The sequence below is a fragment of the Miscanthus floridulus genome, chromosome 7 (assembly GCF_019320115.1).
Source record: "Miscanthus floridulus cultivar M001 chromosome 7, ASM1932011v1, whole genome shotgun sequence".
NCBI classification, from domain to species: domain Eukaryota; kingdom Viridiplantae; phylum Streptophyta; class Magnoliopsida; order Poales; family Poaceae; genus Miscanthus; species Miscanthus floridulus.
This window is the reverse complement of record NC_089586.1, coordinates 85,901,348-85,911,314: the sequence shown is the minus strand read 5'-3', so window position 1 is coordinate 85,911,314 and position 9,967 is coordinate 85,901,348. Positions and strand designations below refer to the sequence as shown.

Sequence of the window (9,967 nt, the reverse complement as noted above, 5' to 3'; positions counted from 1 at the left end):
TCGGTGGTTGGGGTTGGTCGCCAACAGGGAGAGAACGATGTGCCAAAAAGCTGAGACCAGTTTCCCTATATGTTGGCAACAGTGAAAGGACGTATAGGACGTGCATTCATGTTGGCAACAGTGAAATGACGTATAGGACGTGCATTCATGCATATCCTGTTTGTGCATTATAGTGCCGCATTGCTGGCAGATACGCCATCCATAGGTGTCCCGCGTGTCGTATTGTGCATGACCTACTCGTTCCTATTCCAGAGTTAGGTTTGCACTGTGGTTTTGTCCTCCGCGTTCGCCCGTGGTTCACGCCTGTAGTGACCCACGTCTCCTCGTACCCCTTTTCTGCGCTCTTGTCGGACCCTTGCCCTGTAGTCGTACTACTCAGTAATGGCACCGCACGCCGCTCACCTCGAACGCATGGAATTTGATCGATTTATTCATAGTGATCCCACGTAGGAACCTTAGTGAACCGTGTAGGACCGCAGACCGCTCCGCCTTTATAAGCAGACCCTGGCTTAGCCATTGGTACCACCACTCGGCGCACTTTAGCTCGCTTAGCTTTTCCTTTGAGCACCACTGGCCTTTGTAATGGTGGAGCGGTCATTAGTCATGGTGCAATCCACTATTTAGTCTGGCACGGAGACCAATAAAAGGAAAGCGTCAGGATTTTTACGCGCACAAAACGAGCAATGTCCGAAGCTGCTCCCTAAGGTATCTAGAAATTCACTAAGTAAGTTTGAAAGCACTGGACATCTTCACCTATGCAGGGTGGGTCGATAGCAGGTGGACACATTTGATGCCTCCCCTTCATGTTACCATCAGATAAAAACAAGTCAGGCAGGTGGACACATTTAATGCTTCTCCTCCTTACCATCAGATAAAAACGATTCACCGACCATGCAAGACCATTTGTACTTACACATGCATCCATGCATCTAAGACACGGCTTGGGTTGTGTGCACGTTGCTCCCAAGATGGTCGGTGGTTGGGGTTGGTCGCCATTACTACAACTGCCATAATTGCATCTACATCCATGCTTGCAGAGGCGCTCGTTCCTTGTGGCTTTGTGCTTTGTGTCGCCTACGGTTACGCCTACCATGACCCAAGTCTCCCCGCACTCTTTTTTGGGCTCTTGTCGGAACCTTGGCTTGCAGCCGTATTAGTCATTAATGGCCTCGGACATCGCTCACCTCGGACGCATAGGACGTGCATTAATGCATATCTTGTTTGTGCATTATTGTGCCGTATTGCTGGCAGCTACGCCATCCATAGGTGTCACGCGTGTTGTAGTGTGCATGGCCTACTCGTTCTTGTTACAGAGTTAGGTCTGCACTGTGGCTTTGTGCTCCACGTTCACCCGTGAGTCACGTCAGTAGTGACCCATGTCTCCTCGTACCCCTTTTCTACGCTCTTGTCGGACCCTTGCCCTACAGTCGTACTACTCAGCAATGGCACCGCACGTCACTCGCCTCGAATGCGCGGAATTTGGTCGATTCGTTCGTAGTGATCCCGCGTAGGAACCCTAGTGAACCGTGCCAGGACCACTGACCGCTCCGCCTTTATAAGCAGAGTCTGGCTTAGCCATTGGTACCACCACTCGACGCACTTTATCTCGCTTAGGTTTTCCCTTTGAGCAAGCTTTTTACTCAGCCCTTCTTTGTAGCCACCGCTAGAAATGGCAGGAGCCTGGGTTAGTAGTTACTGCCTGAACGTTGAGGATTTTCCTAGAATCCTGCATGCCACACTGCAAAAGCTCGGAGTCAAAGATCGTCCTGAGTATGAGGACCGTGAGTATGAGAAGCATGGCACCGATCGGTGTGAGTTATCGTCTACATTGGGAAGAGTGAAGAGTTCCCCGACATCACCGAAGCCTAGAGTGTGACCGCAACCAGGTTTAGCTTCATCGACACCTACCAGGTTGTGGCCCGCAAAGCCTTGTGGTACCTTTGCCAGCTCTATGAAGAGCCTATTGCCCGTACCCCCATGAGGTTCTTTCCACCCTTGGATAGGAATCGGCGAGCATGGAGGGCTCACATGGAGGCTTTGCAAGGGCGGGATGCGCAAGAAGATAGTCCTACCGTGGTGCACTTGACCACGTACCTACTTGCTCTAGATGAGCAGTATGACCGGCAAGCCTTGGAGCTGAGGGCATGCCTCCGGCGCGCCGAAGAAGCCGAGATCTTCACTCGAATGCTCCAGGTGCAGCTCGCCGAAGCGCATGCCAGTGCTGCAGCTGCTGAGAGCCGGGAGACTGCCATGTCAGAAGCTCTGAAGGAGGCCGAAGATCGGCATGTTCATCAGCTGGGTGAGGCCTATCTGTTTACTAGGGCCAAGCGGAGGACGCTGGTTGATGAAAGGCAGGATGCCCCAATCTTGGAGGGGATCCCTATCCACCCGCCTGAAAGAAGGAGAACCGGTGATGCAGAACCGCCAGCACCTCCACCTTCAGAAGTGTTAGAAGCAGAATCCTTGGTTCCTCTCACTCAACCATTGCCACGAGAAGATGTAGATTCATAGCCAGTGCAGTAGAAGAATCCGCCGAGCACAGGAATAAAGATGCGTGGTTCCAAGGTAGATTAGTTGCCTTGGGATGTTGTACCCGTAGTAGTAGTGCTTTTCGTCGTTGTCCTTCTGTATTGTACTCTTGTCGTTGTTGTCGTCCGTAGTTGTTGGATGCGTGTTGTAGTTTCGCCTAAGGGGAGTGGATCCTAATTAACATTTTTGTAAACCCTCGCGTTAGGATAAGTACTTGTGTTATAGTTTTTGCTATTTCCACCTATAATGTAATTCTATCCAATGTTGTGCTTTAAATCTAAGTGTGTTAGTTGCTTGAGCCCAACTCCATCAAATACTTCTTTCCACTAACACGTCATTGATTTGCTGGCCTAGAATAGGCACATGTAATGACAGTCAACCTCTATTTTCGTTTACGATATTGAGACAACCTTTCATACCAATACGATGAGAAAACATATTAGACATATGAGATATATTTCTCAATTTTTTTCCTATGTCAACTACATCACCCGCAGCGAAGCGCGAGCAGCGGTGGCTAGTATATAGAATAGAGAAGAGAAGAGAAGACATTGAGAGATTTTGGCCTAAATACTCCTACGAAGTAGGAACACGTACGTGTTAGGGACTCCAAATTTGGGTCGGAGACGATATGTAACAAGCCGCCCGTACGTACGCCAAATAAATTAAAGTAAATCAACAGAAATAATAATAAATTAAATATAATTGGTAGATGGTACTTTTTTGGGTCTGATTTGATTGATTGAAGTTGAAGCTCATCAATCAGGCCGCACGGCAGGCGCTTAAGTGAATTCATGAGGGGCGGCGCCGACGCGGAAAGTGATAGAATGGTTTGACCTTGTGACGTTGAATAGAGAAGGCGGCCGGCACGGGCACGAGCACGAGCAATGCGGCGTCGTGGTGAGGCGCATGGCAGGCAACAAGCTTGGCGTGCGGCGCGCCAACGGCACCCTGTTCGCCGCCGGCCCCGGCGACCTGAGTGTGCTCGATAGGAGCCACTTCCGCCGAGGCGACATCGTGGCGTTGGAGTCGGACCGCGGTGGCCAGATCGGGGTGGTCACGGGAGCCTCCACGGCGCTGGACCTGGTTCGCTTCGAGGACGACGGACACGGACGACGACGAGCACGACCGCAGGCAGTGGCGGCACAGGAACAGGGCCTCATTGTGTCGCCGGAGTCCGAGGAGCTCCGCCGCGTCACGGAGCTCGTGTTGGGCGAGTACGTCGTGTCTGGGGCGTGGCTGGGCAGGGTCGTCGAGGTGTCCCTGGATGTGGACGTGGTGTTCGACGACGGTGCCCTGTGCAGGCTCAGTACCGGGGCGGAGCGCAAGCTGGTAGGAGCCCAAGCAAAGGAGTACGACGACCTGTGGAGCGGCCGGCAGACGAACAGCGTCTTGTACCCGGGGCAGCGCGTCGTCCGCTGCTCCCCGTCAGTGTTCCAGGAGTCCCAATGGATCAGAGGCTACTGGAAGCCCAGTCGCGTCAGGGGCACCGTGTCCAGAGTAGGCGTCGCCGGCGTGCTCGTGCACTGGGTCGCCTCCAAGCATCGTCTGGGCACCACCAAGGTGCCGAGTACATGGCAGCCCAACCCTCAGAAATTGGCACGCTTCCCTTATCCCACGGCAGAAGCGAGCCATGGCATGTAGGCGACCGCTGCTTCTTTCGTACTCCTGGTCGTATCTGCCATGACCATGGCCATGGCCGTGCTGCTGGTACTGGTGTTGATGACCATGACGACCATGGACGACTGACGAGGAGGCACATGCATGGGAACCGACGAACGAATCGCCCTAGCAGGCAGGTGCACCTGCAGACAGGGTCGTCGCTGGAGCGGCCCATGTCCGTCGCTGGCACCCGCACGACGGTGGACGTGCTGTGGCAGGACGGCACGCGGCAGTGCGGTTTGCCGTCGCGTTCTCTTGTCTTGTTCCGGGCGCGCAATGTCTATGATTTCTTCCCGGGGCAGCACGTCATCAGCAGGGCCGCCGCCGGTGAACAACGCACTGGCATCGTACGAAGCCTCAATTGCGAGGACAAGACCGTGCTTGTGTCGTGGTTCAAGCCGGCAGCGACGACGTGCCCCGGTCCGGCCGGCGAGACGGCCGTGATGACTGATGAGCGCGTATGATTTGGCCTGTGACCTCGATGCCAATTTCTTCTACGGAGATGTCGTCCTTCGCCTGCAGCATCCGAATCCAACAGAAACGACAATCGCCGAGGATGATCTTTCATGGGTCGGACATATTGTTCATCTTTGCTGTGAGGATGGACACATCCAAGTCAAGTGGGGTGACGGCAGCACGTCAAAGGTTTTGCCTCATGAGATAGCTCTCGTCAAACAGCAAAGGGTCAGTGAGATGCTACGGGAAATCGGTGATTGGTTGTATGAGGACGACGATATGGAACAAGAGGATGCCACGGCGGCGGCGGCGGCGGCGGCGGCTCATCAGGCACAGCCGGTAGTAGCAATTGCTGGCAGTGACGAGGAGGACTCTTCTGATGGTGATAGTGAGAGTATGACGATGACGACGATGGCCATGGACCGAGTTCGCTCCGTCACCCGGGCTTTGATCCGGCTGGCCGGTGACCTCTTTGCCCAAGGAAAGAGGTACCGGGCGGCGGCTGTGGCTGAAGAATCAGCTGCCTCTCCAGAGCCGGCTGCAGCCATGGAAGACGTCGCCGTTGAAGCCGCCACACCCATGTCGAGGGTCGATCCCGATGGGTCTACCTCTACCTCTATCAGCGTGGTGAAAACCGGCGGTGACGAGCCATTTCAATTTCCGCGTTTCGACGTCGTGCAGAGCCCACCGGATCACCATTTCCTTGACAGCATAGAGCAGGTACGTAGTTTTCTTTTTATTCATTATTATATTACTATACATGCATGTTTGGAATTGCATGCTTGACGAATCAAAATGCTTATTATTATTCTCCTACAACTAAAAAGAATAAAGTGTGGACATTTTTTTGTGCGACATTTGTTTTGATTCGTCCGTTTGCCCACGCCTGCGATCCCACGACATCTTAATTACTGATTGATCATGTCATTCTCCTTGATTGAATATTGCCTGTCATGTGATAGAGGAATCACGGCAAAATAGAAAGTAGAAAATTATTGTGCTATACATATACACATTGTATGTTTGCATGCACCAGCATACATGGCAACGAGCAAAAGGAAAGAGAATTAACACAGAAGAAAAGAGAATTAAGACAAAATGAACCTCTTTGCATTTCTAAGAACCTTGCCAAATCTGTCTACATTTAATTACTTCCCCTCTTTGCATTTGCAAAAGGGGCAGTTTTTTCCTCCTTTCATTTGGTTTCACGCTCACGTGTTCCATCGTCCTCGCTTGTTGTTTCTTACGTGAAACATAGTTGATGTCATCTGTCTTCCATGGCTCAGCCTCCCAATCCCAAGAGAAAGTCCCTACCTCTCCCTGACTGGAGATCCGGTCTGCCAGAGGATCTCCTCGAGTTCAGCAGGCAGCGTCTCGCGTCAGGCCACGACACGGCGTCCTTCCGATCCGCTTGCTCCCCATGGCGCGCCGCCGTCCCATTCGCGACCTTCGGGCCGCTCCTGCTGCTCCCGTTCGACCCTGACTCGGACCGCGTCGGCTTCTACTGCATCCCGGAGAAGAAGGTCTTGTCCAAGACGCTGCCCGACCTACGCGGCAAGGTGGCGTGCGGCTCCTCGTGTGGGTGGCTGGCGCTCATGGACGAGGCGGCGTCCGTGACGCTGCTGAATCCATTCACCGGTGCCCGTGCCCCCAGCATTGAGCTCCCACCAGCAGGCGAACACGTCACGGCGGCGTCCTTATCGGAACACGTGTCTAGGGTCTACAGCCGGTGGGTCCTCCATCCCACCAACGGCTACGGGGACACGGATGCCGCAGTCAGAGCCATCAAGCTAGAAGACATGAGGGACGTGTTCTTCTGTGAGATCGTGCTCTCGGCACCGCCTGACGCCGCCAGCCGCGAGTGCGTGGCCATGGCCATGCTTAGGTGCTCCACGGAGGTCACGTTCTGCCGGGTTGGAGTCGACAGCGCATGGACGCTGCTCAACACCAAACTGGAGTTCTCCGTGGGGTCCATCGTCCACTGCCAAGACAAGTTCTTGGCGATCGACTGCACTGGAGAAATCTCCGTCTACAGCAGCAACGCCGTCGGCGCTACTCCAACCGCGACACTGCTGCCATCGTTGTCGCCACCTACAGGGCTCTGCCACCGCAGCTACCTAGAATCAAATGGTGAGCTGCACATTGTGGGTGCCATGGTGAGCACGTTCCACGAGACACAGAGCTTCACCTATAGCAGCGCGATCTATAAGTGCAACCTCCACGACCGTACGCTAGAGTGGTCCAGGGTGAGGGACATCGGTGATCAGACATTGTTCGTGTCTAAACATTTCAATGAAAGCTTCAGTGGAACAAGTGTATCCAAGTACAAGGAGAATAAAATATACATGTCTGAGCCATTGTATGGGGATCCATACGACTTGGTCCATCAACTGGAGATCGTTGATATTGCTACCGGTGCATCCGAAGTGAAGCCCGTTCAGAAAAAGATGCAGGGTTCCGAGGCTCTAGGTTGGATTCGACCCAATCTCTGAAAGCTCTAGAGTTTGTGAGTCTGCGACGCCGCGCACTCCGTGACTACGTTAAATTCATAAACTTTGCTTTTTGGATTAAATGTCACTTTAACGTTGGTATTTAATTTAACAGTATTGTTATCTTATCGTGTGATCCGTGTGTTTTTAGTATAAATTGTTAGTTATCCCGTATCAACACAAGGGCGTGCTACCTAGTGTAAGTATAAGATGAAAAAAAAATCAGAACCGTACGTTAGAGTAAGTTATGTCTCTTCCAAATAGCCAACCAATTTGTACTAGAACAGTAATCAGTTGGCGCTTTATTAATTTTCAGTTTTCAATTTGACTTGGCTACTGCAGGCCACTGCTGTCGGGAGGATGTGGACAAAAAGGGTGCAAAAGGAATGGAAGACTTTGGACAAAGACTTACCAGGTAGTATGAGTTATATACGCATTTATAAACAACAAACAATACATAATGAAAAACATCTAGTACGTACTATATATGCCGGCTGATTCGTATATACATACATGCAGACACTATCTACGTGCGTGCCTTCGAGGACCGCACCGACCTGCTCCGGGTGGTGATGGTGGGAGCCAGCGGCACGCCGTACCATGACAGACTTTTCTTCTTCGACCTGCATCTGCCGCCGTCGTATCCCGTCGAGCCGCCGCTGGTGAACTACCGCTCCTTCGGCCTTCGCGTGAATCCTAACCTCTACCCCTCCGGCACGGTGTGCCTTAGCCTGCTCAACACCTTTGGAGGCCAGGGAGCCGAGCTCTGGTCACCCGAGGCGTCCACCATCCTCCAGGTCCTCGTCTCTATCGAGGGCCTCGTGCTCACCGCTCAGCCATACGACAACGAGCATGCGCATAGGGCTGAGGCCGGCACGCCGATGGGTCTACGCAACGAGCTCCCCTACCGCGCGAGAACACCTGCCTGCTCAACCTCCAAACCATGCTCCACCTCCTGCGTCGCCCGCCGGCGGGATTCGAGGAGTTTGTGAGACACCATTTCCGCCGTCGTGGCCAGCATGTGATCCGAGCGTGCCAGGCGTACCAGGATGCTGGTTGCCTCGTCGGCACGCTCGATGACGAGGGACATCCAACGGAGGCGGGCAGTAGGGAGCGACCTTGCTCGGCTGGGTTCAGGCTTGCGCTGCTAAATGTCTTGCCACGGCTGGTTGAGGCGTTCGCCAGTATCAACTGTCATGGATGCTAGCTACCAGCTCTGGGCGCTATCGTCAACTTCGTTCTTTGCAGCTTGCTACCCGCTATTACTAGTTTAATTAAGATGTATATTTGAGTAGCTACCGTCACATTTGCAACAATGTTTCTTTATACAAGGGAGTCTTGCTTTTAAGATGCTCTGGATTAATCGAGTTATGTAATAAGCCACTTAATTAACCTCTTGAACATCTTATAATGTTATACGAGGCCTCTATCGAGACCTCCACATTAATTCTCTTGATACATGCTAGCAAAGAAGTCATAGCTCATAAGTTCTACTACTAAGAGCCTGTTTGGCTGAGCTCCATCTGATTCTGATTCTCTAAGAAAGTTGATTCTTTGAAAGAAGTGATTCTGTGGCTGAAAATGATTCTCTTTGATTCTTTAGCATAAGCTCTTGAAATCATGATGGAGAATCACTTCACAGAATTAGGAGAAGCTACTTTTTTCAGCTCTCTGCCTCCTAGTTTATTTCAAAGAATCACTTCACAGAATCAGCAGAGAATCACTTCTCTCTGAAAAACTATTTGGCAGAGCTCCTGCTGGATTCAGCAGAGAATCAGCTTGGGGAGCTCTGCCAAACGGGGCCTAATACTCCCTCCGTTCCGAAAAAAAAGTAGTTCTGGAATTAGAAATTTGTCCCAAAGGAAGAGTCGTTCTAGGCTCGGCAGGCTACGATTAGCCCCTACTCCCTCCTCGATTATGGATCTAATTTCTCCCTTGGTCCCTCCCACCTCATCCTCTCCACCTCAGCATCCTCCATGGCTCCACCAAGCTCATCTTCGCCTCCGCGCTTCCGTCCCAGATGTGACCGGTCCCCGAGCAGCGCGGATCCAATGACCGGCATCGAGGTAGAGGCACCGCCGGAGACGAGGACGAGACGGGACAGAGATGTCGGTGCCTGGCACCGAGATCTAAGGCCGAGGCGGCTGAGATCCGCCCAATGACGAGGCGAGTGTAGATGTCACCACCCAAAAGTCGTGCCAATTTTTTTCACATGCATCATGAGCCTAATATGCATCTAAAATTCATATTTATCAAAAACCTTGCATATTAATTATAAAATTGTTGAGCATCATGTGCATTTTAAAAATTCAAATTAGAAATCAACTTGTGCAAAAATTAAATCAAAACTGCTCACTGTTGTTTTCCGCGAAATGTCCGTCACATTTGGCGGAGTGTCCGTCGAGCCAATTGCACAGACTGACAGAACTTGGACTCTATGAGTGCTCATCGAGGCCTGGCGGAACGTCCACCGGAACCTGCATGCCGACACCTATCCCATGCATGAGATGAGGTGTCACACACACACGCACTCATGCCCCGGCGGAGTGTCTGCCTCCTCGACGAACCGTCCGCCAGAGCACGATGACACATGTAACATGCAAAAATCGTGATGTGTCCACGCCACACTTAGCCTGGCCCCACCTGCCACTCACACCACACACCAACGCCAACACAAACACCACCAGCCCTTCTCTCCTCCACTCTCATTCCTCACGTTTAGAAACCAGAGAAGGGAGAGGAGAGGAGAAAGGAGGGGAAGACGAGAAGAGAAGAGGAGGAGGAAGGAGAGGAGGGAGATGGCGCCCACCCCCAGCTTCAGGTCGCCACCG

General features: G+C 52.3%; 1 pseudogene; it reads left to right on the top strand.

The window, feature by feature from the left end:
- Nucleotides 1–3,438: 3,438 nt before the first annotated feature.
- LOC136465792 (probable ubiquitin-conjugating enzyme E2 23) lies at nt 3,439–8,343 on the top strand (annotated as a pseudogene).
- Nucleotides 8,344–9,967: the final 1,624 nt, after the last annotated feature.